The sequence below is a fragment of the Palaemon carinicauda genome, chromosome 24, assembly GCF_036898095.1.
Source record: "Palaemon carinicauda isolate YSFRI2023 chromosome 24, ASM3689809v2, whole genome shotgun sequence".
NCBI classification, from domain to species: domain Eukaryota; kingdom Metazoa; phylum Arthropoda; class Malacostraca; order Decapoda; family Palaemonidae; genus Palaemon; species Palaemon carinicauda.
In genome coordinates this window covers 77,109,587-77,115,586 of record NC_090748.1, presented here as the reverse complement: position 1 = coordinate 77,115,586, position 6,000 = coordinate 77,109,587, and the positions used below count along the sequence as shown (strand labels likewise).

General features: G+C 38.9%; 1 protein-coding gene across 1 annotated transcript in view; it reads left to right on the top strand.

Annotated features, from left to right (window-relative positions):
- The first annotated feature begins 693 nt into the window (after positions 1-693).
- Positions 694-6,000, top strand: part of tweek (transmembrane protein KIAA1109 homolog tweek) — a 789,520-nt gene continuing 784,213 nt past the window's right edge. The window contains 1 exon segment of the mRNA XM_068348609.1: positions 694-800. The gene's annotated coding sequence lies outside the window, so the exon portion shown is untranslated.

Below are 6,000 nucleotides of genomic sequence, written 5' to 3'. Positions count from 1 at the left end.
CTTTCAAATATGCGGCCACAATATTATTTTACAAGCTCCCACCAGCTATCTGAAAGACTGAAGGTATTAACATTTCCAAGAAGAAACTTAAAATTTTCTTAATTTAAGTGCTTCGATAATGTGTATTTGATAATTATCTCGGAATACGCTATGTGATACTCTAAATGCCTAAGGATGCATACGACAAATAGATATTGTTCCTGTAGGGTAAATGGTTTCCATGTGTGATAGGACCAGAAAAAAATTAAAGCAAGTAAGTAACTTGGAAAATGCATGACTTAGAACCAGGAAATACAGTAATAAATTGGGGGAGTTGGGGATGTGGATTCTAGGTTGTTAACGTTTGATGTCATTTACCAAATGTGAAATCGATATCTGATATGCAAAACATTTTGAAAGTTAAAGTTATGGGCAGCAATCCTTAATGATAAATAATCATGCAAGTGGTGTCTGTAGAGGATTATCACCACTGACGCTACACCTCCATTTACTTATAACTTTGACTAAAGGGAACTATTGATTATTGACATCAAGTATTGATGGATGAAATATAAATATAATTGAGTATAATGGGTATCCAAAAATTATGTATGATATAAATATCATCATGGTATTAGGATGTGAGTTAGTTAAAAGAAAAAATGTCTGAATATTTTGCAAAAATGTACGATCTAGGAACTTGTCAGCTCGATGAAATTAGTGGGAAGAAGACCTAGACATTTGTAAACATCTTAACAACTCTCTTCTGTCATTCTGGCCTGGGACTGTGTAATATACTAATGGTATCAAGTTACTTAAAGGTACAGTAATCACTATCATACGTTAATTGTTATTGGAGGAAATGAATTAATTTACGCTTATAACAAGTAGATTATGTGTGCATAGCCTTTGAGTCACGAATCACGATCGGTCTATGGACCCTGGTGGGCTTGCCCATTTCGGTAGGATGCTTCTGAATTGATTATTCCTTTTTTCATAATTTGGTTAACCCATGATTGATTGATTGAGTGTGATAGATAACAGCAAGTGAAGGTATTGCAACTATTTGGTTATTCATATATTTGCATATCTTGAAGACTTAGGCAACTACGAAGATAACTTAGATGTCTCATGGTGTATAAGGTTATGGTAGACTATCATAGCCTAGCATGAACTCATTAACATTCTTTTGTTACAAAAAATTAGCATAATAAAAACAATCTGAAGGAGTGTGTATTATGTTCCAGTAAATGGTTAGTAGCTTATATGATGGATTGATTTCGTGATAGTATTTGATTTAATAAAAACTTTCAGTAGCTGCAGGGTTTGTATGAATCCAATGGTGGTATTAGTGTAGTTTGATACAGGGTAATGTAACTCAGAGAAAAACTACTTTTTTCTATAGAAAAATGTCAGTTCTCTTTGAAAATAATGCTCGTTCCTGTGCAAATTAATAGTTTCAGAAATATATATATATGTAAGACAGTAAAACTTTACCATATATATCTATATTCGCCGATAATGGGGGACCCTCAGTGGGAACTCAGGGTTTTGGGTGGTGAAATGGTATATAATGGTAAAACAAGCCTTTTCTTCACTATACATTACCTTCTTGGATGTATAATAAACCGATGGAAAAAGCTTTTCTACTAAAAATACTGGTGTTTCCTTTAAAAAAAAGTCCATTTTCTTTGAAAAAGATACTTATTTTCACTGCAAATAAAAACTTAATTATCTAATAAATCAATGGGGATAGCATGCGCAGCTCAGCGCGTACTGCTTGCCAGTACATAGGAGCATGGTGTTTTTTTTTTTTTCCGCGAGCGAAGCGAGCTCACGGCCGAGCAAAAACCATTAGATTTCTAAAATAAAATATCCCCGTTATCAGACGGTCTAACAGGTTTTCGGTTTATTTGCTGATGAAGTGAAGGTCAAATTCAGTAAAAGCACATTATTTATTTCAGGAAATACTATTTTTTTCTTTTCAAAAGGTTGTTCCGTCCGTAACTATAATTTTACCAATTTAAATATCTAATGGATGTACAAGATATACAACTTTATTTTTCATGGTTTTTTTTTTTATTTGGTGATCCATTTTGACATGTATAATCTATATAAATATTGTAACCATTTACCCTTGAGTTGATAATGCTTATGGCTGAATGATAGTACTTTTGGCTTTTTTCTATATTGAATAAAAGACATAATATGTTATTAACACACATTCAAAAGGAATGCAAGTCTTAAGATGTTGATAGCTTTTATTATTATTATTATTATTACTTGCTAAGCTATAACCCTAGTTGGAAAAGCAGTATGCTATAAGCCCGTGGACTTGAACAAGGAAAATGGTCCAATGATGAATGGAAATAAGGAAATAAATATATAGACTATGAGAAGTAATGAATAACAACATAAAATATCTAAAGATCATCAACAATGTTAAAATAAATCTGTCATATATAACGGATTTTGAAGCGAAGCGAAAAATAAATTTTTGGGTGAGACAGCCATGTCGTCCTGATAGAAGGTTCCTATTGGTAGCTTTCTAAGGGATATTTGGCTACAGTGATATTCCCAGAGAATTGACCTTTAGGTCTCCAGAATTCTAACTCCTGGCGCAAATATCCTTAAAATTTCTCTTAAGGGTATCGCATAATATCAGGGGACGTATATCTTGATACGACACATAGCAATCTTCACCCCGAATAGCGTTTTCGTTTCGAGGGGGAAGAGTGGCGAAAACAAAAGGGGAGCCGTTATCAAGGTTACCCTTCCTCCCGCACTATTATGAGTATCCAAGATGGCGCTTATTCCTTGTAACATTGAGCATGGTGCTACAGATATAGTAGTTTCTGAAGGGATCTTGCCTAGGCCTTTTCTATGGAAAAGGAGGGCGGGTCCATCAGGACGACATGGTTATCTCATCCAAAAATAGATTTTTCGCTTCGCTTCATAATCCGTTTTTTGGGCTCAAGCCATGTCATGTCCTGAAGGAAGTTTACCAGAGAATTACTAGAAAGTACTGTATCTGTGGATTTTCATAGGTGCCTTAACCTTGGGACAGATTTTTCTATGGTCGTCCGGACCATTGAGATATATGACGTTACCGTTATACGTCATTACAACTAATCATAGGCAATGTTAGGGCTCCCTGCCCCCTGCAGGGAAGAGTCATACTAGACAGTAGAAAAGGGGTCTCAAGGTTTGCATATACTGTATGAACAAACATAGTATCAACTAGATATTCAAGAGTCTCACAGTTTGTATATACTTGTTGGAACAAAAGTATCAACTAGATTTATTGTTTGTAAACATACAATAATATGAGGTTTACTTAGGTAAGTAAGAGAACTCTGGCTATACTTTGTGTTAATTGTGAGGCGAAATAAGACGCAATTACACATTAATAGACATTTATTCACGAAAAATGGCTAAAGATACAATAACGTGTAATATATATTAATATATTTTAGGAGAATCATACATATATACAACTCAATACAGAAAAAAATTTTCTACCTGAAAGGGAAGAAATGATTAGTGTCACTATGAAATTTGAAAATTTAATAAAATTTTCTAATACTGTATAGTTTTCTGTAATTGTTGAATTTTATCAGCACTGTGTAAAGTACAGTACACACGGCACAAGTGTTATCTGTATAATTCTACACCTGAGATTTTTGAACAGTCTTTAGTGTCACCATGGTGACACTCACTTAAAAAGTATTGCACTGGAAGGTGTCAACACCTTTTCACCGTAATTGAGAGTCCCAATCAATTCACTGTTCATCGCAGCACTAGACAACAGGTTTTAATACACTACCTGCCGCCACCACGTAATGCTTCAACTCATGCACTTGGTTTGCATAATGTTTGTAGAACACTCTGGATGACTTCCATCCAGTGTATGAGCGAAGACGCTCAAAGTCCATATACTGAAAAAAGTTTAGTGATTAGCAATTTTTCTTGGATCATGACCTGCGGGTGTACTGTCAGGATTCGCTCTGCGAATAAAATAGGTGAGCTTCGTCCTCAGTTGTTTTAGGGATATTTTGATCCTGAAGTTTCTCCTTTAAAGAGTTGTCCTCCCCTGAAGTCTGAAGTTCTTCGAAGATAGAACTTTAGACATTCTACTGGACACAGAGAGACATCTTCCTTCAGAGGGCAGATTCTCCAGGGAAAGAGATTAAGTTCTCCCGCTTCTGTGAACTGAGTATGGCCCTCGTTTCTGGATAGGGCCACTATTTCACTAACTCTAGCCCCTAAGGTTATAGTGAAGAGGAAAATAACTTTTTGAGTTAGATCCTTAAGAGAGCAATCTTCATTGTTCACGGTTGAAGCATAATGTAGGACTTTGTCCATGGACCATGAAATGGGCTTCGGAGGAGCTGCATGCCTGAGTCTAGCACATGCCTTTGGGGTCTTGTTAAAGATTTTGTTCGACAGGTCTACTTGGAAGGCGTATAGAAGAGGTCTAGTCAGAGCCGACTTACACGTAGTTATCATGTTGGCTGCCAGACCTTGTTCTTGAAGGTGGATGAAGAAGGACAGACAAAAGTCTATTGAGATTTCTTTCGGTCGTTTTGCTTTGACGAAAGCAACCCACTTTTTCCAAGACGACTCATATTGTCTTCTGGTTGACTTGGACTTGTATTCTTCTAAGAAGTCTATACTGTACTGCCTTTTGAGATCCCAAATCTTTTCTTAACCACTAAGGCGAGAAAATCATGAGATGAAGGTTTTGGGTTCTCTGTGATGAAGCGAAGATAGTCGACTTCTGAACCCGTTGAGATAGTGCTGGGTTCGGTAGAGGGACCAGCCTCAGCTTCAGTTCTATTATCAGAGGGAACCAGTTGCTCTCGGGCCACTTGGGAGCCACTAGAGCTGCTGTTCCTTGGAAGGATCTCAGCCTGTTGAGGACCTTTAGTAGGAGATTGGTCGGAGGGAACAGGTAAATCCGGTTCCATTTGTTCCAATCGAAGGACATGGCGTCCGTCGCCTCCGCTAGAGGGTCCTCGTATGGGGCTACATATCGAGGTAGTTTCTTGTTGTTGCTCGTCGCGAAGAGGTCGATCTGCAGTTCCGGGAATTGTTGTAAGATGAAGGAGAATGAGTCTGCGTCTAGGGACCATTCTGACTCTATCGGCTTGAGCCTGGATAGAGCGTCCGGCGTCACATTGCGGAACCCTTGAAAGTGAACTGCTGATAGGTGCTATCTCTTCTTTTCCGCCAGACGGAAGATGGCTAATATCACATGGTTGGTATGGGCGATCTAGAGCCTTGTCGGTTCAGACATCTCATTATCACTTCGCTGTCTAGGATCAGCCTGACGTGGGCGGCTGATCTCAAGGAGAGAGTTTTTTCAACGTTAAAAGGACTGCCATGGCCTCCAAAATGTTGATGTGAAAGGTCTTGAACAGAGAAGACCAAGTCCCTTGGACTTTCCTTTGATGGGAGTGACCTCCCCATCCTTCCATCGAGGCATCCATGTGGATGGTTATCGATGGCGGAGGTGGTTGTAAGGGCAGTCCTCTTTAGGTTCTTGGCCTTCGACTATGGCTTGAGAAGTGATTGTAGTAAGGTCGGTATCGGTCTTTTTTTATCTCTTTGAGCGTTCGATGCGTATCTTCTCCAGACTCCTGACGCATCTTTCAGTTGTGCTCTTAGCACTGGCTCTGTCACTGCTGCGAACTGGAGAGAGCCCAGTACTCTTTCCTGTTGGCGTCTTGAGATCCTGTCGGATTTCAGTAGTCTCTTGACAGCTACAATCTCTCTCCTCTTCCCTGGGCGAATGGAGAGGCGATGTGACTTCAAGTTCCAATGGATTCCCAGACACTGAAACTCCTGAGCTGGAGAAAGTCGAGACTTCTTGAGGTTGATCTTGAATCCCAGATGTTCCAGGAACTGGATCACTTTCTTGGATGCTTGCAGACAAGCCGTCCTGGATGCTGCCCACACCAGCCAGTCGTCCAGGTACGCTGCTACCTGAATGCCTTCTAGGCGTAGTTGTTGTACGAC